We start from the raw sequence: 24,856 nt of genomic DNA, 5'->3' as shown, positions 1-24,856 counted from the left end.
ATCTACTAATGGACTACAATTCATAGATTGAAAAATGCAAAATATTCTGAAGTTAAAAAAATGAGAATTGATTTCTAGAAAATCTTTGTGGAAGATCCTAAGTTACATAAAGAAACAGCAAATAAAGGCAATAGAATCGTGGATCTGGATGTGCCCTTATTGTTCCTGACACAATTGCTTTTTCTTTGAATAACAGATTGAACAAATTAAAACATCTTTCTTGTTAAAGGTAAGATATTATAATACATGATTCAAATAAATTTATCTTTTCTGGTGGGATTTTAGGTTTCAATATTGTTAGGCAGATAGCTCTTATTAAAAAACCTTCCTAGGATCTACAAATCTGATTCTTTCGAAATATATTTGTGCAGTTTGCTCTACTTCTTGAGTCTCCTAATTCTAAAAGTCACTTACTTTTTACCTCAAGCAACACTTTCCACTTGAAAACTACCAGCAGGGAATGAGATATTCATTCTCAGTACATCATCCGTGCATAGGGAATACCACATTCAGCAAATAAAAATATAGGTTGCCAACTTCACATTTAATTTCAGGCAAATCACCAATAATAGCATATTCTTTGTATATTCTAAGTATATTCTTTGCAATGTCTGTGCAATATTTATACTGAAAATCTGTTATTTAGCTAAATTAAAATTTAGTTGGACATCTGCATTTTGTCTGAAAAGTCTATCCATAAAGCTATTCTACATAGGAAGATAAAAGTGAGAACCATGAAATGTATGGGAAGATTTTCAATAATCCTGGCAAAAAAATGAAACTCTCCCCTGGTGCCATGTTGTCAAATGCTCTGATTCTGTTTTTAGGTCTTTTTTTCCAGTTTTATTGAGGTATAAGTGACAAATTTAAAACTATCTATTAAAGATGTACAATATGATTATTTAATATATACATATTTAATGTATGTATAAAATATTAACAGTTAATATATGTATACATTGTTAAATGATTACCAAAATCAAATTAACACTGTGTTACATTAACACAAATTACTCTGTGTGTGTGTGTGTTTCAAGTAAACAATACACTATTATCTATAGTTACCATGCTATTCATTAGACTCCTAGAACTTAGTTTACTTACAATTGATAGTTTGTACCTTATAACAAACATCTCCATTTTCCCTTTATCTCAGGTACTGGCAATCGCCATTCTATTTTCTGCTTCTATGAGTTTGATATTTTTAGATTCCATATATACGTGAGGTTGGGCAGTACCTGTCTTCTAAGCCAGGCTTATTTCACTTAGCATTATGTCTTCCAGGTTCTTCTATGTGGTCACAATCACAAGAATCCTTTTTCTTCTTTAGTTTTGATGAACTTACTGAAACAATAACCTCCTTTCTATGAAGCCCACGAGGTGTGCATAAAAACGACGATTATTATTTTTGTTCACCATTCTTTTGCTTTGTCCTAACTATAACTCTACTATGAAATCGGCACGTTAAAAATGATTTTTCTGTGGGAAGACGTTTGGGTTTAAGGTGTGGAGGGACTATGGTTTGTTTGTTTGTTTGTTTTCCACGAAGATCTTACTGCTTTTATTTTAGAATTTTAGCCATGAGATAGTAATACAAATTCACCCGTTTATAAAACAATGGTTGGATTCAAATTATGTTTCTGACAAAACTGGCACCTTTTTACGTGGCTAAATTTTATTTGCTTCAATTGCTAAAATAATGAAGGCTATGGATCAAAGTTTTGGATAAAGCAGTTTGGTTTTTTAAAAAACCTCTTTTACTTGTTTTTGTTTGCTTTCTTCACCTTCAAATGAGTTTAGATTTTAGCTGGGACTGACTGAATTGTATACGAAAAGCAAAATCTCCAGTGGCCTTGAATTAGTAACACATTTATCTTTTGTTCACTGATCACTTTTGCTTGTCAATGGTTATGGGGAAGCATCTTAACAAGAGTTTTGTTTTCCAGCTATTTTTTTTTTTTTTAACAATCCCTGTATGGCAGACACAACAGTTTTTATGGGGACTATGGTTTTTAAGAGGAAAATCAGTAACAAATCTGAAGCATTGTAGGCTGACATTAGTTGCTTGTTAGGGTCACTGTGTTCAGTTTAGATCTCTAGATCCTTCATGGGAAAGCACTTGATATGCAACCTTCCTATTTCCTTCTTGGTCTATTAATTTCAACCATAATCTTATCCATTCCAGCATTGGGCTTTTATCATGCACTGTCTAGATGAGCTATTCAGCCAATAAATCCAATAAAGTCATTTTCCAAAATGTAGAGATTTCTCCCACGAAACACAGAATCTTACAGCTAAGATGTAACTGATGCTGTTGAAGTTAGATATTGACAGAAACATGGATCTTATTTTTAGCTTTTCTGATGACTATTTGAATTCAGTGAAAAAAAAAATAGTTTGAGGTGTCTTGTTTCTCCCAGGGGATGTGGGTTTTGAGAAATTTCAGTCATTTCTTGCCTTTTGTCCTACTTTGACCATAAACTGAGTGACTTATAAACAACAAACATTTATTTCTCACAGTTCGAGGGGCTAAGAAACGTCCAAGGTTATAGAGTCCTTATCATCTCCCAAAGACCCCATGTCCTAATACCATCATGTGGGGCATTAGGATTTTAATATATACATTTGAAAGGGAGGTCACACACCTGGAAACCACTGCACCCTTATTATATTCAAAAACAATGTCATGGTGCTTCTGATTAATGCTTCTCAATTTGGAAGGCAATCAAATGACCATATCTAATTTGAGCATCAAAACAATTCCTTGGCCAATTTCTTTTTCTAATTGGTCTGCATGGACGGAGATTAGGAATCATTTTATGTAGATTTACTTAAGACCATACCACTTTCTGTGACCTGGTATTTCTATTGTCTGTGAAACCACACAAATTAACAAATTATACTTTTGATATCACAATCATCATTTTAATTTAATTTGATCACATTTCAAAGTTTTTACCCAAGTTCACTGTAAAAAGTGAGTCAGATTCTAATTAGTGCCATTGCTGAGAAAACTAGGCGAAATAAAAACAATAACAGCTACCTTTCATTGACTGTCTACTGTAACCCTATAAGCTATAAAATATCTCCATTTTACTGATGAAGAAAAGGAAGTCATTCAGCTTATCAGTAAAAGAGCAGGATTAGAGCCACATTCTGCTGTCCTCCAAAGCCTGTGTCTTCCTCTGGGGCTTTGTTTTCAACATGGTTTGCAGCAAATATTGCTGAGATTCTTTTCTGGGTCAGAAGGTATCTAGACTTTGGTAAAAGCAATTGGCAAGTTTCTTCTTACCATGGAACCCTCATTAGTATGAAAAACATGAGATTAACAAAAAAGACACATACATAAAACAAGTATAAATTATAATACGTGCAATGAAGCAATGTCCTGATTTCAGGTGCAGGGTGTCTGGTGAATGGCGAGGGGGACTGCTGTCTGTCTACACAGTGTCTTCAAGGGAAGCTCCTCTAAAGTTGAACCCGATGCCTGCAAGGTGAAAAGATGTTTGTCATATAAAGAGCATAACATGAGAGATTTCAGGCAGAAATGTAAATACTTTGAAGCAAGAAAGAAAATAGTATTTTTGAAGGACGGAAAAAGGGCATAACAAAGCTACAGTGCAGATGAACAGAAAGAAATGATGCAAATTGGGGGTGGAGGGTAGGAAATAGAAACTGAATCAGGCTGAGTTTATAGGTCATAGCCAGAGCTGCTGGGCATGTTCTAACTCAACCGGAACTCATCGGAGAGTTTGAAGCAGAGGTGTGACGTACACCGAAATGCGGCAAAATCTCTTTGGTTTTGGTTCACAAATTTAAGAAAATAATCTGAGTTTCACTACATTTAGTAGAATCCGCTCATTAGAAAACACTTGTTCATTTCCTTGGACAAGTAAAGACCATGGAGGAAATGAGGACAAGGCAAACCACCATCCATATAAAGAAAGGCAAGTTTATTTCACAAAGTTGTAACATTAAGGGGGCAACTGAAATAGTATAGTTGTCCTGCTACGATGTAAGGGCATTTCTATAAAGAAAGCTAGGTTCTACCAGTTTTTATTAGTTCAAGGAAAGATTTCAGAAGATCCAAGGATGTAATTGAATTAGTATTTTCAGGATGCAAAAAGGAATTTACATGTGTATGTTTGCCAAAAAATTAAAGACTGTTAAAAGTGTTAGTTTTCCCAAATACAAGTTCCTTATCCCTCCATAATTTCTTTAACTCTTCTAACCCATAGCTCATTTATAAGCTCCCTGGTGTCTGGACCAGAGATAGGTATAGGTAAACTATCTGAACAGTGATAGGAAGCGATGGCCTTCTAGAACCAAGAAGGAGTAACCCCGAGATTGATTCAGAGGACTTCGCATACTTAGTATTCTCATCTGCTGTGGCTCTCAGTGGTGCTGGGGTCACTACATCTCATAGCTTGAGTAGCTGTGATAAGGACAGGAGGAAGGGTAGAAGAGAACAGCTCCCAGCAAAGACCCCACCCACAAGCCTGGAAAGCCATGACCATAAATGGGAACAGGCATTCCTGTTTTTGCACCCAAATGCTGCCTTTTGGTCCACCACATCGCCCTATCTTGTACTCTATAAACCCCAAGCCCCAGGCTTCACAAGAAGATGAGAAGACTAACAGAAGAGCAGAAGAATGGAAGAATGGTGTGGCAGAGAGAAGAGAGGAGCATCTGTACGCCCAGAGCAGTTCATCTGGGGATGGTCAGAGAGGAGGTTGGCCACTGGATTGGCAAAATCCAAGAGAAGATGATCTTCCCACTCTACCCCCTTTCCAGCTCCCCATCCATCCTGCCGAGAGGCACCTCCACCGCTCAATGAAAGCACACATTCATCCTTCAAGTCTGTGTGCAACCTGATTCTTCCTGGATGCCAGACAAGGACCTGGGTACCAAAAGGGCACTGAGCTGGCTAACACTTAAGCAGTCCATGGACAGCACGGCTAAAAGAGTGCACTGTAACAAACACCCACTTGGGCTTCAGGAGTCACAGGCTCCCACCCCTGGGGGCTGCCATGAGGCCAGAGCCCAGGGGTGCTCACCCAGCTCCTGTACCTGCCGGTCTACATGCTCCCCTTCTTGTAAAGGGTTTGAGTGTCCATGGTGACCAAACAGATGAGTCACACCCCATCACATGTCCTGCAAGGTGGGTCAGGGAACTCTCCAGTTTCAGCTGTTGTTTTCTCAGGGCAGAGAAAGGGAAGTCCATTCAGTGACTGTTTCACCTAGGTGAAGCTGGGTTATGGAGCCTAGTTAGTTGTTCCACCCTCTCCACAGGGCAACACAACCACAAGACGGCATATTCTCCTCATCTTTGAATTAAAAGTTAAAAAGGAAACATTCCTTGTGATGCCTAATACTTGTTTTTTTTCCACCTAAATTATATAAATAAGTCCAAAGTTGTTCCATAGTAATCTAGGTATCCTGAGAGCTGAGACTGTTGTGAAAAATAATTGCTTCTTCTGACAACTCCTCCTAGTCTGAGTTCCTGAGGTCTGAGTTGCTCTGGGCAGAAGCCTGGGGCACAGAAGACATGGCTTCCTACACTTCCTCTAAGATGGAGATCCTGTATCCAAAGAAAGCAAACCTGAAGGTAAAATGTGCATAGACTCGTTCATCAAATGTTTGAAATTAAACTGCCAAAGTGAAGAAACTGAGAAGGAAAAAGATACCTTGAGAGAATCTAGCAATACAAAAGTCAACACACAATTCAACAAGCCAAGATCAGAAAGAGGCAGAAGCACAGCATGAAGACATGTATCCTCTGTGGGAGCCTGGGATTTGAAGTCAGGAAAAAGTGTGGAAATCTGAATTCTGCCTCTTATTATATCTGTTTCCCTGGAAAGGATACTGCACTCTCTAACCCTCAGTTTCACCCCTGTAATTGAATTTTCTAACATCAGGTGAGTACTTAATCTTGAAACCAAGATTCAAAATACTTGAAAGTATTTCAAAGTATTTTACATCTGTATTCTTACTTAAATGTTGCAACAAATCTATTTAATCACTATTACTTTATCTCAGATTTGCAGATGAGACGCTTGAAAACAGAGATACCAAGTTTATTGCTAAAGGTCACATGGTTACTGAATGGTGAATTCAGTACTCAGATTCAGACCTCTGATTCCAGAGCCCAGTTTCTTAACATACCTCTGGATGAATCAGTGAAAAATGGCAAATAATAAATGATAGTAGTAGTCACGGCTGCTAAAAAAATATTGTTTCCCCATTTTTAGAAATTAAATTTTGGTATTTATTAAAACGTTTTTCATGTTTTCATCATTATATTTATGTCTGTTATTATACACGAGTATGTAGAGCGTATTTATAATAGTATTTTCCATAAACCTCATCATCTCTGCCTTCTGCTTTCTAGGTCGCCTTTTCTTCATTCTTTTACTATCTAGTAACTTAATTGGATGTAGGGCATCATACATTTTACGTTGTGAAGCATTTTGTTGCATTCTTTAAAGATTCTTGAACTTTTACTGGCAGGAGGTCAAGTTACTTGTGTGTTAGTTTGATCCTTTTGAGTTTTGCTTTTGAGCTGTTTTAAGGAAAATAAAAATTAGCCTTTATTTTAGAGCTTTATAAGCCCCACTAAGGAGGTTATGTTGGCTTGCTACTGAAAGTCCTGTGGATTCAACATGGTGTCTCTTCTCCAGGTGAGAGAAATTCAAATCATTTCCAGTCTTGTGTGAACCCTGGGTTTTGTGCATCTTTTTTTTGTTTTTTTTTTTTTTTGAGATGGAGTCTCGCTCTGTCACCCAGGCTGGAGTGCTGTGGCCCGATCTCAGCTCACTGCAAGCTCTGCCTCCTGGGTTCACGCCATTCTCCTGCCTCAGCCTCCCGAGTAGCTGGGACTACAGGCGCCGCCACCTCGCCCGGCTAGTTTTTTGTAGTTTTTAGTAGAGACGGGGTTTCACCGTGTTAGCCAGGATGGTCTCGATCTCCTGACCTCGTGATCCACCTGTCTCGGCCTCCCAAAGTGCTGGGATTACAGGCTTGAGCCACCGCGCCCGGCTGGTTTTGTGCATCTTACAGCTCACTGTATTCCATGTGAATTGGGTAATCAAGTTCCTAAATTATTGCTCTTTGGTAATTGCTTTTTTCTTTGGAATTTGTTCTTGTTCATATTTATGGGTTTTCTTTCTTTCTATGGGGGGACAGATTACTGTTTAGACAAAGACTTAAGAGTTCGTTGCAGAATTAACAGGTTTTAGTGTCCTGGTCTCCTCAAACTTCCATCTTTGACTTCAACTCAGCAAGGTCACTGGAGTCTGTTTGGGTTTTCCTTCTGTGCTGGAATTTGTGGATTACCCCTGGGTCCAGAAAGCAGGGATGCTGTTTGGGCCCTCCATTCTTATTTTGCTTTCTCAGACAAGAGAGTCTTGTGCTGCTTGCTGTCCAATGTCACACACACACAAAAGGTTGTTTCTTGTAATTTGTCCTATTTTCTATTTGTGCTTGACAAGAGTGAAAATCCACACTATTTTATACTTTCTTAGGTGGAAGCAGAAACCCGTTAATATTATTACAAATTTCTCATGAAACAGTACTTGGATTACCTTTCTAGAGTATGTTAAACCGCTTAGGCAAAGGGAGGGTAAAAAGAAATAGTAGTTGTACTACCCAGTCTGAAGAGGTTAAAGTAGAAAAGGAAGACTTCTTGGAAGAAGTGGGGCCTGAGCTGGGTCTCAAAAGCCAGATGAGTTTTCAGATATCAACACTCTTTTAGTGCAATTAGCATGGCAAGTTTAAAGAGAACATAAATGAATGATTGGAATTGCTTGACTTAATGAAGCCTTAATAATAACCCTAATTCAGTTTATTAAGCATCTATCACTCATAGATGAATAGCTAATGCTTTTTCTAATAAAACAGTCGTAATAAAATAAAGGAAGCCATAACATATATTATTTTTATTCTTTTAATCACATACTTTCTAAGTGGGGATACTGAAGCCATTGGAATAGCTCTACAAAATGTACTTTTTCTTTTTTAATTTCAAAATTTAATTTACTTGATGATACATCAGGAACAATTAGGTGCTGTTTTCTTGTCCTACTGATAATTAAATGGAAAAAGATTCCAATTTCAACTCCATATATTATGCTCTGGAAAGTGACTCTTCTTATCATTGGAGAAAACTAAGCAAATGAACTGGATTTTAATGGCCCCACCTAAAAACAACAACAACAAAAAAAACTTCTTTCTTTTGGGAGCCCTCAGATTCAGATACCTTCATCTATGAGTTCAGCCTAATAAAATAATAACCTCTCTCCATCAATGGATATAGATGTAAGTAAAACTTCTTCCAGTTCTACTTACAGAAGTTAAGACATAGTGACATTTTCTAAAAGAAATGCTGAGAGAACAAAAGATGATGTTATCAGAGGAAATTCAAGTGACACTAACTCATTTAATTTCCCAAATAATAGCTTTCTTATCCTACTATAGCGGAGTATCTGTCAGTCCTTGAGATGTAACACTGCTCACAGCATCCTACCTCACTATCCTGTCTTGCTTTTTTGGTAACTCTAAGACTGCATCCACATGGCTGCTGCAAACAAGCACCTGCTCAGTCACTTAAAAACGGTGCCTTAGAAGCCTGGCCAACTTAGGGTCAAGACTAAAAGAGGTAAGGAAATTAAATTTGCAGTCACCTGTAACACACCAGGTATTGTGCCATTTTAAAATACAGTATCCCGTTTAGTCTGTAACTAAACTCTGAGGGACTATCTCCATGTTATTGTTGATCAGTGAAATAAGGTGAATTGCCTAAAGCTATATGATTACTGAATGGCAGAGGCTGGGTGTGGTGGCTTGCATCTGTAATCCCAACTACTCAGGAGGCTGAGGCAAGAGAAGCGCTTTAACCTGGGAGGCAGAGGTTGCAGTGAGTGGAGATCACACCACTGCACTCCAGCCTGGGTGACAGAGAGAGATTCCATCTTAAAAGAAAAAAAAAAAAAGAATGGCAGAACTACGTTACTGTTTTCCTGATTGACAGGTACCCTCATACACACACACTCTGCCCAAGGTATAGGCACTAAATCACATTTCTGCCTCAGCATCCCTCCAGTTTCTCTTCAGTTTTTGCTAGACTGAATGTGCCTATTCTTCTCTCACTTATTTCACAAACTTATTTCTCAAACATTGATTGAGCTCCTACTACAGGTTATGTCTGAGGCTACCCACCTCAAGATGCCTTGTAATAAATTCCAGCTTCTGTACTTCAAAATATCACCAACTAGTAGAAAATGTGGGAATGGAAGTAATGAGTTAGTGATTTACCCTAGGGCATAAGAAATGTAAATATTTTGGGAGAAGAAAGTAGAAAACCTACCCAGCCCAATTCCGTGTGTGCAATGGTGGAGACAGATAGACCTCTATGCAAATTGTTGGCAGTGTACCTTAAATAAAAAACAGAGTTTTCCAGGCAAGTAGAAAGGGGGAAGGTCTCCAGACAAGATTGATCCATCGTGGAGGAAAGATAAACACTGCTAATTCAGAAACTGCCTTTTAGTGTAGGTCAATGATTATATCTGACTTAAAAAGGTGAAGGTCTGTAGTGGGATGGGGGCTAAGAAAGGACGAGGGTTGGGCTGATTTCTGTTTTTTGCTCCATCTGGAATGTTTTCTTTCTTCCTGTGCAATTTGTCTGACCGGCAAGCTTCAACTCAAGTTTCCAGGATCATGTGAAAACCAATAATTCACTTATTTACCCATGTTTCTAATACATGTTATAAATGCCTCTGTTTTTGCCTTTATCACCCAGTACAATAATTGTGTGCCTGTCCACCAGCCCCTGGAGACTGTGAGCTTTCTAGGAAAAGAAGGGTTGTGTCCTACTTAGTTCTTACTTTGAGAACTTAGTGTAGTGGCAGTACCAGGCAGAGGATGAGCATTTGATGGCCATTTGCTCAATGTCCTGGTAAATGAATGTAGTGAGAGAAACACAGTGATGTGCTCCAATTTTTCCTTCATACCTATAGAATTTTTTCATATATTTACAGTCTACTAATGTAAATAATGCAACTTTTCCCTAGACCACCTTTTCACCCTATCTTCCCCTATAGTAAGTTTTTTTTTTATAACATTTGTCCCTTAGTGAATTTGTTTTTGACTAAATTCAATGTTGCTCTAATCTCTCTGAGTTTCTAACCCCTCAAAGTCCATTTGTATTATGTCTTTATTCACCCTGTTGCTTGCTATATATTGTAGCTCAGTATAATTTGTGAATTACATTAATATGCTATTTACTCTTGCTTTGAAATCTCATGTAGTGTACCTCTTTTCGTGTAGCTTATCACCAAGAATAAAGTAGGTGCCTATGAAATTAAATGTTCCAATGTCATTTAATTTGGAAGGGTTATGAATATAAAGAAAGAAAAAATGAAAGAAGAGGGTTGAATAGATTTTGCAAAAAACAGATGCTTATAAAATGTGATGTCTCGTGAAAAATCATGCTGGAGGAAAACAGATAAAACATATGTGCATTGGAGGTGTGAAATAATTGGAAAACAGTCATTTAAAAGAGAACAGCAAAAGCATTAACACATAATGCAGAACTTACATGTAACAAAAATAACATATATACTTAGGAAAGTAGATTATTGGAGCTGAAAGCCAATCTGGGGACTATTAAACGTTTCCTTCCATTTTTATTGATAAGGAGAGAAAGCCCAAGAGACTTTGTCAAGGGCATACCCCAAAGAGTTACAAAGAATATTTTAGAAGCCAAGTTTCATTTTCCTAGTTCTTTCCCAGTCTTTTACATATGTAAGACCTTACGGGTTATAAACGAAGGATGCATAGATCTTTTTGAATTTTATGATAACATTATTAAAATAGGGAGGATAGTTATCATTTTCTTTAGCTGACACATTAAAAATCTAAGGCTCAGGGAGGCAGTGATTAGTGGAAGAGCAGGCTTCTAGTTAGTGGTGAGGTGAGATCCCAAACGTTTTTTCTCATTCCAAGGCCAACATTCTTGCAAATATACCGCACTGATCCTGACATGAAATGACTATCCAATTACATTAGAAAGAAACATGACAACGAACTAGACCATCTTCAATCTAAAAACCAAAGAGACGAAAATAAAGAGGCTGAAAAATTTTAGAAACTTGCCAGTGAATGCAGACTGGAGGGTGAACAAACATTAACACTGCATTCAGATAGCCCAGAATTGTAATACAGCTTTGATGTTTCTGGTCTATATTGACATTGTTGTCAAGACTACCAGTCCCATGTAAACTAAATTGTCACTTGGGCAGGCCTACTTGTGGTCATTGTAATGGGCTGGAGACATAAAATGTGATCCAGCCCTTTCCTGCTATTCATCTGCATAAGTAGAATGGCTACCGGGAAGCAGGAGGGTTTGGCTTCTCATATTTCTATGTTAGCATCAGATTCTGGGAATCAGAACACCAGGTCAATAGCATTAAGACATAGATCTGAATCTCTAGAATAGCTACAGAAACAGCTGACAGAAGAGGAGATTCTCAAAGTATACTGAAGAAAAAGTAAGATGGAGTGTATATCAGCATTGATCAGCAATAGGTATTGCTTTGAAATAGTCTTCGCTTTAGGTTGGATGTTTGCACCATTTTACTTTCACAGCACTTTATAAAAATGTGCATTCAATGGAAAATGAACAATAAAAAATGTATATACTATTCTTACAGATATAATAGCAACTAAAACAAACATCACGTGTTTTTATATGAAGTATCTCTGGATTTGGATGTAGATTAACTCTGATTGAACCCCACTACCACACATAACTACATTGCTAATTATCATGTATGTACGTAAGAATTTAGGCAGAAGGCTTTAAACAAGTAAATACTTGATTTGCATTAGAGAATACATGGAAATTCTTAACCGATTTCCTACTGTACTTAATAGCAGTGCAACTTTTGGCTGATCACTTAATTTTTCTGAATCAATTTTCTTAACTTCAAGTGTAATAAATAACATTTGCCTTAATACCCAGAAGGTTGTTATGAGTATTTGCATAATTTCATATGTTAAAGTAGTTTAGAAAATATGAGAGAGTTTTCAAAATGCCCAAAGACAGAGATATACTAGACCACAATTGAGTTAAAATCAAGAGTAACTGTCTCAAGTACTTGGTGTTTTGGGTGAGAAATAACAGTAGAGATTTCCAGTATATACTTCTATGTACTCTAAATGAAGTTGCAGCTAAATTTATGCTTTTGAATTTTTTTTTTCCCCAGTTTAAGCAGACTCCAGGCCAGTAACTGCAGAGGATAGGAAAAGACAGGTTGGTTTCAAGGGTCCAGATAATGATATCCAAAAGGGAAAATTGGAGCAAAATAATATGGAGCCAAAGCAGAAATAGCGGTGGAACTTATGGGTCGGTAAGTTTCTCTGGGCCCATGAGTACCCTGGGTGCAATCAATCTATGTGAGCCCCTGCTTACCCTCATAGGGAACAAGATGAACTCTGGTGTTTATCTCAGCTACACGGCTGAATGCCTGGATTGGATCAGGGAGTTCAAAACAGATTAGCTGGGGCATACAGGCTACAGATTTACTCTGAGAAGAAATGCAACAGCCAGTTTGGAGAGATAAGCCAATGACCGAAGTGGAGAAATTAAATAATCATCACAAAGTCATGAAAGTGGGAGAAACAAGTGGTCAAGATCAAGATGACCACAGCAGCAGCATGGTGTCCGGGACCTGGAGCAGCATGGGCCTGGATGAGGACGCCCATGTCTGGGGGTTCTGAGCCCTGCTTTGAGAAACTGGCTGCTCAGTGCATTGGCAGTGAGAAAGGTAGAAAAATATCCCCTCTCAAAGATGTCTACATCTTAATCACTGGAACCTGCAAATATATTACCTTATAGTGCAAAAGGGATTTTGCAGGTGTGATTAAGTTAAAGATTTTGAGATGGGGAGATTATCCTGGATCACCATAGATTATGTCCAATATAATCACAAAGGTCCTTACAGAGAGAGGCAGGAAAGTCGGTGTCAGAAGGGCAGTGTGGCAATGGAAGCTGAGATTGTAGAGATGCATCCAGGAGCCAAGGAATGTGGAAAACCTCTAGAAGCTGGAAAAGGCAAAAAATAAAATAAAATAAAATGTAATTTTCCCTGGGAGTTTGCAGAAAGAACACAGTCTTGCTGACATGCTGACTGTAGCCCTATAAAAATCATTTTGGATATGTGACCTTCAAGAATGTAAGATAATAAATTTGTGTTGTCTTAAGCCATTAACTTTGTGGTAATTTGTTACTGCTGCTCTGGGAGATGAAAACAGGCAGATGAGTCTATTTTTAGGATTCATGCGGAGTCTAGGAAGGGCTTTTCATGGGTACTTAACAGATTTGAGAAAAGGCAAGAAATAACTAATGAGGAAGCGGATTCTAAGGACATGAGAAAATAATTTTTAAGACCACCTTGAAGAATATTTTGACAACCTCAATTTGTATTTTTAATATACTAAATCCACCATTCTCTGAATAACCTCATTCATTTGAGCATATATAAACTAGCTGTTGACTTATTAATTAACAAAACTAACTTAGATTTTGGTACCCCAAAAATAAGTGGTTCTTTTACTTGTAAAATCAATAAAGTGGGAGTTGCCATTAAATAGAATATTTTTTAACTATAACTAGTATAGGGGAAAATGTTTTAAAATAGTCTATGTTAAATACAGAATTATTTTCTCTTAGCAGACTTTTTTTTTTTAAGAGTGATTTAGCCAAAAATGTCGTATTTGGAATTTTTGTATTGCTTGTCCCACATAGCTTGTAATAACAAGAGAAAAAAGCATTTTCCAATAATTTGTATTTATTTTTTCTCCACTGTGGAGTATATAGAAAGGTTTATTAGGATTTTGTAGTTTTTTACTAACATTAATCATTTTAAACCTTTTTAAAAGGACTTTCTGACCAGTTCACACATTTTTTTCCTTCTCTCAGAAAACTTGTTCCACTTACAGGAATATCACAGGCCTGGCTATGCACCCTGCCCACGGACAACAGGTACAGGGGCAAATACCTGAGCCAAGGTGGGCTTGAGAATCTCTCTCCCTGAAACGTGACCCCTGACCTGTGGATATACTACCTACTTATGAGTTGACAAAAAATATATACGCATGTTAAAAGGCTGTGTTGGTGACCTCATTGTAATGCATGCTCTTGTACTTTGCTGGTGGACTTGAAACTTGGAACAGAACTTCCTGAGGACAACTTTGCAACATAAAAAGAACTAAAAATAAAGTAAAAGTCCTTAGCCCAGTAATTCGTCTCCTGATTTAATAAGAATAAAACATTCAGAGATGTTTACAAAGTTGGTACACAATAATGTTTACAGTAACATTGAAATTTATAAGTATAAAACATGTGGAAATACTCACAATGCCTAATAAAAAGAGACCATTTTGTTGTAAAATATGATATTTTCATAAGCTAGCATAAGCCATTAAAATCATGATTTTGTGGTATTCTTTATGACATTCAAAAGTTTCACAGTATGTCAATAACCAAAACATAAAATTATAATAAGCCATCAATTTGATTTAAAAAAATACATATTTATGGGTAGAAAAAAATGTTTACAGTGATAGTCTGGCAGAATTTAGGTTAATTTTTGTCTTGTTATTTACAATCTTCCATATTGTGCAAATTGGACACAATTAAGATATATCAATATCCTTTAGTCATACAAGCCAGAAACTAGGACATGTCTCTTGATTACTTGTCCTCCCTCCCTCAGGTTTCATTTCTAATCAATTTAACTCCTGCTTTACTTTTCAATCCATTTATTTCTCCCTATATTCACCCATAACACTCAAACCCAAGCTCCTATTATCTCTCTTCTGTGTCGTATGAACCTCCTATCACCAAACTCTCTTGAGCCTTTTTAGTTCATTATGTACACATTGGCCATATGATAATAGTAAAACATAAATTGCATCATGCAAATACCCAATTTAAAAACCTCAATTAGCTTCCCATAAAACTTGGAATAAATACCAAATGTTTGGTTTTACATATAAGGCCCTAGTGATCTGAATCCTGCCTACTTCTCAACTCCATTTCTGACCACTTCCCCACAGAACCTCGTGCCCTCCTTATTCTTTGATCAATATGTCTATTATTCTTATAGCCACAGGGCATTTGACTTTTCAGGTCCTTCCAAGAACGGAGACTTCAGCTTCAAATCACATCCTCGAACAATTCTTGCTGGTCTTTCTAAATCCTTCTGGTTCCTCCTCACTATATAAGCTTACATGATGCTTCACACTTCTCCCTCATAATGAACAGCACAATTCTAACTAAGTAACCTTGTGTCATGGTTTGGCAAACCTGTTTTCTCTTCTACACCATAAGCTCTGTGGGTAGCATGTCTATGGTTTTTTAAATTTCTTTATCCTCAAATCTAGTTAGTGTTGTACAGAAGGTAGGTGTTCTAACATTTCTATATTCAGTAAATGGATAAAACTTAGAAATACAATTATTACCTCATCTAGCTGAGCCACAGGAAGTCTTATGAGAAACCAAAAAATAATAAGCAGCCTGAGTATCCTGATAGGGTCCTTGGTTCAGACACTTTTTCCATATGTATTATGAAATTTTTTTCTCACTTGTCCCCAGCAGTTTCACAAAATGTGATATGAATCTTGGCTTTTGGTAAGTGACTCCTGCTTCACCAATTATTACACAGTATCTTTGTATAGTCTGTATCTGTATAATCAGTATCTCTGTATAATCAATGGTGAAGCAGTCGTCAACTTTTCAAAACACTTTACAATTTTCTGTTTATACACAGGAGTTTTCTCTGAGTTCTTCATCCCAGTGATTACACAGAATCTCCTTGTGTTTGCTGGTTCCTAAGTTACGTTTTCATTTCCTCATGACAAGGCAAATAGTCTCTTCCTAATTCCTTTGCATTGGTAACTCATTTTTTTACATTTACTTCTTGATCTGTCTTCTGTATTTGGTTTCTCTTATATATAGTATCTTTCGTGTCTCTCATCTTAGCACTCAAAGTGTATCCTACATATAAGTGATGTGCAAGTTCTGCCCTTTACTGAATAATACCTAAAGAATTAAGCCAAAGAACTCAGGTCCTAGTTTTTAGGACTGTGATTGCTTTTCCAGATATTCCTGGTTTACCTCTTTAATCATCCCCCATTGATTGATGACTCACTATAGACAGGCTGCGTCTGAACTGGTACTGTTCCAGAATACTGTTTTTAGTAATTATTTTTTAGATTTATGCAATTGCATATAGCACGGTGGTTTATTTGTACATGACCCTGCTTTTCTTACTGAGATGTAACTCTCAATAGGCAAATATTCTGTCTTATGCATTTCCATAGGCCCTGCAACATCCAGTAGGTGCCTATGCACAGTAAGTATTTAATCCACTTTTACTAGAAAAAAAAAATATGGAGGTTGGAGCTCTAGAAGTGACCCTGGACATGCCTTATTCTGTCAATATTAGGTATGCATCAATGAGGTAGATTGTTAGTGCTCAACTATTGCATTTGGAATTTTGTGTGCTGTGTTGGGTAGAAAGTGTTCATTGCGTCCTTTGACAATCTCTACATTAAGCTTATAAATTCAGTTTTCATATAACATCTCTGAAGACGCCTGAAAAATAAGATTTCTTTTCCACACTAAGAGAAATATTTATGTGAGTTAAATGACCAGCCTTGCAAAACATGTATTTAAGGGCTAGAAGAATGAGTATAATAAAAGCCAAACTAAATTTTAGTCTACCTAATTTAAGTATCTCTAATTCAACAGCATGACTATTTCATCTTAATGGCACTATCTAGTGTAGTACTGTCATTCTTGTGCCAAAAATTGATTAGATGAACTCTTTGTAAAAATTATGATGACTGGGAAAATATGGTCGAATTTAATTTCATCAGTCCAGGAAATATGATCTTCTTTCCTAATGGAGTGGAACATAAAAAGAAGAAATAGAGGGCCAAGTTAGTTGCAATAATTAGGGAGCTGGCCAAGAAACGAGAGTTATGGTTACTTAAAATGCCTTTCCATGGAAGTCTGATCAAAGGAACCCTCAGTAGTATTGAGCTGATAGCAGAGACACAGTTTATTAAGAGGTGAGTGCAAAACAGACTACTTTTTTAAAAAAATCTCAGCTTTGGCATTTTTCTGTTAATGTATTGAGTGTTGTCAATAGAAACCCAATCCCCATGTCTGAACAGGAGTTTTCCCTTTCTCTCTTCAATGAATGAATAGGTGAAAGATCCCTTGGAATCTGAAGTCATTAACAACCTTAGTTTGATTTATATACTCTTTAATTTGCATTCATCAGATATTCTAGAGCATCTGACAGCATTTGAAAGAGCAGAGGACTAGACTTGGGGAATATTAACTTTGTATTTCCCCATAATAAATACCTAAAAGTGTAATTCTGATATTTACACAAATAAATATTTAAAAAGCAAAAAAAAAAAAAAAAAAGAGAGAGAGAAGCACAAAGTCATGTTAAGATTTTGGTGAAGAATTTTATTTCATTGTTAAGATCTGATAGAATTTAATGAGTTTTACAAAATAAATAAAATTTTCCATGAGAATTGAAAAATAGATTGCAAATGCACTAGCTCCAGCTTCCCAAATAATTAAAATATTGGAAGGATTTATGAAGCATTAGCATAAATCCTAGAGTAGGAAAATTAAAAAATAAAGATGTCACAAAGCTCAAATTCTAAAGACTGACCTTAGTCTTTACTTCTCAGATACAAAATCACTTTTTAAAAAAATTGTAAGCAAAAATTACAGCATTATTAAGGGTCATTTAAATGGATATTATTTCACTATTTGGAAGTAATGTCACTAATTTTTTTTTTACATTCACTTATAGAGAATCTAAAATAATATAGTAAGGCATATCACCAACTGTGATACTTATACATAACAGTTACTCAAGAAATGATTGCTAAAATGTCTATAGCTATATGGAATATAAAACAATATATCTGTGGTTCAGAAGCTCTTTATCGCCTCTCTTACATGGTTAAATTCAGAATCAAGCAATAAAGACTGTGATGTATAAATAGCAACAGAAAGAGAGAGAGAGAAAGAGAGTGCAGATGTGAGCACAGGGAAAAATGGTATTTATATTTTAATTAGTCAATAACATATTCTGGTTATTGATACTGCTTATCATAATATCATGTGTGTTATAGCTTATGTAAGTTCCCAAAACTTATATGGTCTATATAGCGATTAGTTTTCTAATAACTCTTAAGGCAGAAATGGATAATATTATAATCTCAGTTATAGAGATGAAACATCTCACTTTCAGAATATTAAACAACTTCCCAAAGCTACCTAAGTAATACATGAGCCACTTTTATTTTTTTAAACTTCGCACTATAGAACTCATTAGTTAGTGTCACACATGCATAAAAAATAAACTTATAAACCATTGGGAGAAATCATAGGATGATACCTTTGCAATGTGAGAGTAGACAAAGATGTTTTAGACAAGATATGAAATGCTATAAACATAAAATAACAAAGATGAATTAGACTATATGAACATTAAAATCTCTGCCCCATCTGAAGACATTATTAGAAAAATGAATTGGTAGTCACAGATAGGGAGAAATTATTCACAACACATATTTTACAAAGGACTTGTTTCCAGAGTATATACAAAACTCTTACAATTCTTCAAGAAAGAGAAAAACAATGCTATACAAATGGAAAACGTTTGAAAAAAGAGTTTATAAATTAGCAAAACAAATGAACATTTAACACGTGAAAAGATGTTTGACTTCAATAGTCATAAGGGAAATGCAAATTAAAGCCACAATAAAATACCACTGCACACTCGTTAGAATGAGTAAACTTAAAAAAAAAAAGAGAAAAAGTGATGGGTTGATAGGTTCAGCAAACCACCATGGCACACGTTCACCTATGTAATAAACCTGCACATCCTGCACACATATCCTGGAACTTTTAAAATCAAATCATAGGCAAGGGCAAAGACTTCATGACTAAAGCACTAAAAGCAATGGCAACAAAAGCCAAAATTGACAAATGGGATCTAATTAAACTAAAGAGCTTCTGCACAGCAAAAGAAACTATCATCAGAGTGAACAGGCAATCGACAGAATGGGAGAAAATTTTTGCAATCTATCCATCTGATAAAGGGCTAATATCCAGAATCTACAAAGAACTTAAAAAAATGTACAAGAGAAAAACAAACAACGCCATCAAAAAGTGGGCAAAGCACATGAACAGACACTTCTCAAAAGAAGACATTTATGCAGCCAACAAACATATGAAAAAAAGCTCATCATCACTGGTCATTAGAGAAATACTAATCGAAACCACGATGAGATACAATCTCACGCTGGTTAGAATGGTGATCATTAAAAGGTCAGGAAACAACTGATGCTGAAGAGGATGTAGAGAAATAGGAACACTTTTACACTGTTGGTGGGAGTGTAAATTAGTTCAACCATCATGGAAGACAATACGGCTATTTCTCAAGGATCTAGAACCAGAAATACCATTTAACACAACAATCCCATTACTGGGTATATGCCCAAAGGATTATAAATCATTCTACTGTAAAGACACATGCACAAGTATGTTTATTGCAGCCCTATTCACAATCGCAAAGACAGGAACCAACCCAAATGTCCATCAGTGATAGACTGGATAAAGAAAATGTGGCATACATACACTATGGAGTACTATGCAGCCATAAGAAAGGTGAGTTCATGTCCTTTGCAGGGACATGAATGAAGTTGTAAACCATTATTCTCACCAAACTAACACAAGAACAGAAATCCAAACATCACATGTTCTTACTCATAAGCTGCCTCCCAGGTTCAAGCCATTCTCCTGCCTCAGCCTCCTGACTAGCTGGGATTATAGTTGCCTGCCACCACGCTCGGCTAATTTTTATATTTTTATTAGACACTGGATTTCACCATGTTGGCCAGACTGATCTTGAACTCCTGACCTCAGGTGATCCGCCTACCTTGGCCTCCCAAATTGCTGGAATTACAGATGTGAGCCACTGCGTCCGGCCCGTGATTCATATTTTAGATCTTGTATGACTTGTCTGTTGTTCCATAACAAATTACATCATAATTTAGTGTCTTAAAACATTAAGCATTGATAATCTCACACACCTGACATCTCTGTTTCAAAAATCTGGTAGTATGTTAGCTGGGTGGTTTGATCTTGAGGTCTCAAGTGGTTGGCCAGGGATATTGTCAGCTGAGGGCTTCTCTTAGCAGGGGAGCCACTTTCTAGGCAGTCCATGAACATGCCTGGAAATGGGTGCTGTTCATTTACAGAAGACCCCAGACTCTTGCCATAAGGACCAGTCCATAGGGATGCATTAGCATGCTTATGACACGGTAGCTGGTTCTGCCAGAGCAAGTCATTCAAGAGACAGGAAGGTGGAAGCCACAAGGTCTTCTGGGTCTCAGCATCAGAAGTCACAGTTGCAATTTTCTCTCTATACTGTTGGTCATGCAGGTCCGGCTTCTCCACCCAGGGAGAACTGCACAAAGACCTGGGTACCAGGAAGCCAGGCACATGGGGCATTTTGGAGACTGACAACCCAAGACCTCTATTCAAACCTGTCAATATGTTAAGCATATAATTTTTAATTAATTCGAATGAATTAAGTATATAATTTATTCATATTAATTCAATATCTAATAGTTTTCTATTTCCTTTTTCTCTGTACTGTTCCATGGACAATTTCAATGGGGCTGTCATCAAGTGGGTCATTTGTTTTTAGTGCACATAATTTTATGGTGATTGATAGACACTAAATCAAATGAAGCTGAATTTAGTATATATTCAAAGGGGGGTTATAGGCAAGAAAGGAAAGGTAATCAGAGAAGTTAGTTCCAGTAACTAGCTCACAGACAATCAGCAGTCAGTCAGAGATTTAAGTTCAGGTATTCCAACTTCAGGGATATTTCCGTAAGGATGTCAAATCAGTTCAAGTGTTACAAGTGAGAGGACTGTGGGGAGCCCCTGTCAACTGAGGCAGAAGACAGCAGTTGCTTCCCTTTGGAAGGCCACGTGCTCTGTGGGATCTGCCCTACTGCTGGACCCAAGACCTGACTGAGGATGGGTCCTCTCCAGACTCTAATCCATGCTCCATCTTGGACCACTCACTCTTAGACCACCCACTCCCACATCTGTTACTCTATTCCCAACCCCACCTCAGCACCCCTAGTTCCCTGATCCAGGGCCCCGACGTGGCCAGGGATGCAGAGTCCCAGTTCTGGGGTCTGGTCCTTGCCCATGCTACAGAGATCACCCATGGTCCACCAGGCACCCCACCTGAGAGGGGCACCAGGTTTAGTGCTGCTGCCATGGCTACTGCAACCACACCCTTGCCGGCCCCTGAGCAGCCTTTGTGCTCTGCTTGCTGAGGGCCAGGAGACACCCTGACTCTCCAGGACTTTCCCACCCTCCCTTTTGCTTCCGGGTTGTGGCTACAGCTACAAATAATTTTTAATACTTTAATCATTTCACTCCTACACTGTATACCATATTCTAGCATGACTTGCTGTTCTGCGTTAAACATCCCTCAGTGCCCATCTTTGAATTTTACAAAAGAACGACTTTTATACAACAAAAGTTTAGAGTGTTTTTTATATACATTCATTCAATCCTTAGAACAATCCTATGAAGTAGGCAGATGTTGACTTCCTGTATGTGAAAGATGAAATAGTGAGACTCTGATGGACTTTATATAAACTGGCAGAGGTCATATAACCCATCCAAAATAAAATCACTCTTCATTACTAGAACTTTTGATGCCAAATCCCAGATTTTTGTTTTATAACAAAACATCACTCCTTGTCATGTTTTAATTTTAGTGCTCATCTTTAATCCTTGCTACCTAGCTTTTGTTTATTGTTTTCATTTTTTTTACCGGTAGCATATAGTAGAGCCAATAGGTTTATTTTTTAATTAACTGTCTGCACGTAGAAAATGTAATTAGCTGAATTTGACATGGTTATATGAATCAGCGTCAGTTTATTCAGGTATTTAAACATTTATATAGCATTTACTGTGTGCCAGTTTACTCTTTGAGAATGCAACATTGAGCATATTATGTTAAATAGCCTAAATAGGCTCACTCACTTTTGTTTTGCTTTCTTCCCCTCCTTTCCTTCCTTCCTTCCTTCTTTCCTTCCTTCCTTCTTCTTTTTTCTTTTTTCTATTTATAATAGAATATTTTGATAATACACAAAATTAGAAAGGATATTTATTAAACCTTATGCACCTATCACTCAGATTCAGTAATATGACCATTTTGACAATCTTATTTCACATATCTCTCCTGTATTTTAAACATTATTATTATTTTTAGAACAATATTTTTGCCTTAGAAACATCCAAAAGTGACTGTGCAATATATGCCTGTAAGAAACCTGCACTTGTATCCCCTAAATACATAGAAATAAATAGATTTTTAAAACATTATGTCACATCATGTGTTAGCATAAATAAAAATAAAAATATCCAAACTCATTTTAAAAAACATACACATAAGTAAATTAAAAATAAAAAGTGTTCCTGGTCAAAGAATAATAATACAATTTAAAAAATATGAAGGAAGGAAAGAGGGAGATGGGAAAGAAGCACAAAAGTAAACTATGCATGTAAAACATTTTAAAAGTATATTTTTATGTTCACTTTATCATTTTGTTGCCATTCTTTGTGGTAAACATTTTCCCTGATCTGCTGTAAAATCCAAGTCCTGAAGTCTGCATTTCCCAAATTTAGTATGATTCACACATCTCACAGTTTCTGTTTGCATGGTTGATGTTTTTCCATCCTCTTATCATTTACACTAGCTATGTTTAAATTTTAAATTCACCTCTTGAAGACAGCACAGATTTAAATCTTGAATTTTTCATTTCTTAGTTGGATATTTAGTCAATTCTCATTTAATTTAGTTTTCATTTCTTAGTTGGATATTTAGTCAATTCTCATTTAATTTAACTATTTGTATGGTGGAGCTCGAGCCTGTCTTATCATTCATTTTCTCTCCATTTGCTGTTTGTCTTATTAGCTTTTTATTTTTCTTTGTTCCCTTATTCTTACCATTTTTGGGGAAATTAGGGTTTAACTAAATAATGTTCTAGTTCATTTACTTTATCGACTTTTTTCTACAAGTTTTTCCCCAATGTTTGATCCAGCGATTTCAATGAATATTCCTAATTCATTAAAAGCTAATTAGGTTAATATTATGCTACACTATGTAAATTATAATAAACTTACAAACTAAAATTCCCTTTACCCTATCCTTCTGCTATTTCACCAGGTAATTTATTTTTACAGATGTTATAAATTCAAAACTGCAAGTTAACATTTTACCTTAAAGCAGCAACATATATTTAAAGATATTAAGTAAGAACAATATATGAAGGTCGGCTTTAATATTTATCCCCATAGATACTCTTCCTCAAGCATTTAGTTCTCTATAGATTTGATTGCCCTTCAATCCCAGTATAATTTCCTTTACACAAATAAAACTTTCTTTTGGCATGTTATATAGCATTGTTCTGATGATGACAAATTCTTTTAGATTTCAAGTCAATATGTCTTTATTTTGTCTACATGCTTTGACTAACATTTCTACTAGATATATAATTCTGGGTTGATATATTGTTTTAATCGCTTTGAGAATATCATTCTATTGTCTTCTGTTCTTCATTGCTTCTGATTAAATGTCAATTACCTTCTATTTTATTTTCCTTGCATGCAGTAGGCCTTTATTCTTTTTCTGGCTGCTTGTAAAATTTTATCCACTGTGTTCAGTTTTATTCAAATGTGCCTGAGTGTGGTTTTACTGCCATGGTGTTACTGTTTTTCTCGGATCTGTAGATTGAGTTTTTAAAACCAATGTTTGGAGGTTTTGGCAATTAATTTATCAATATTTCTCCTTTCCCACTCTTCTTCTCGTCTCCTACTGGGACTTTAACTGCATGCATGCTCATCACTTGATATTTCCCCAAAGGTGATTTTTTTTTCTGTTTTCCTATTTGATTGTATTGATCTGCCCTCAAGTCTACTGATCTTTCTTTTCTATAATTTTCAGTTTTCTGCTCAGGCTGTTCATTGAACATTTCATTTTAAATAGTTTGATTTTCAGTTCTATAACTTCCTTTGGATCTTTTTTATTAGTTTTTTTTTTCTAAAAATTTGCCTTTCTCATTATGTCTGTTTTTTTCATTTAAGTTCTTTGACACATTTATGATAGCTATTGTAATGTCTTTGTTAAGTCTAACATTTGTGTCATTTTTGTGTTTGTTTCTGCAGATTCATATTTTCTCTTGATCATAGTTCTTTTTGTGTTTGGAAATTTTTTAAAATGATGTTGAATGCTGTGAGTGATTGATAGTAGGGGATCTAGATGATCCCCTACTATCATTGAGCATATTATGTTAAATAGCCTAAAAAGGCTCACTCACTTTTGTTTTGCCTTCCTTTAGATGGTATTATGTTTTCCTGTGGCTTAATATTATTAAATTAATCATATTTGGTATTGAATGTCTGGCTTGGTATTATTCTTTGTTATATCAATCTGCTCCATCACCCAATATTATGATGTTTACTTAGGATGTCATCCTTTACCCTTAATGTGTGATGTTTTTAGAACCTCAACTCTGAATGAGTTGCTAATGAGCAACTCATTAGCATATGTATAATATAATATATTATGTTATACATACTGCAAGGCCAGAAATATAGCATATCATAGCTCTGCAATATCTTGAGCATATCTGTTTAGCTCTCATCCCTGCAGCTACCACTCTC

This window comes from Piliocolobus tephrosceles, chromosome 7, assembly GCF_002776525.5.
Source record: "Piliocolobus tephrosceles isolate RC106 chromosome 7, ASM277652v3, whole genome shotgun sequence".
NCBI classification, from domain to species: Eukaryota; Metazoa; Chordata; class Mammalia; order Primates; family Cercopithecidae; genus Piliocolobus; species Piliocolobus tephrosceles.
This window is presented reverse-complemented; position numbering follows the sequence as displayed.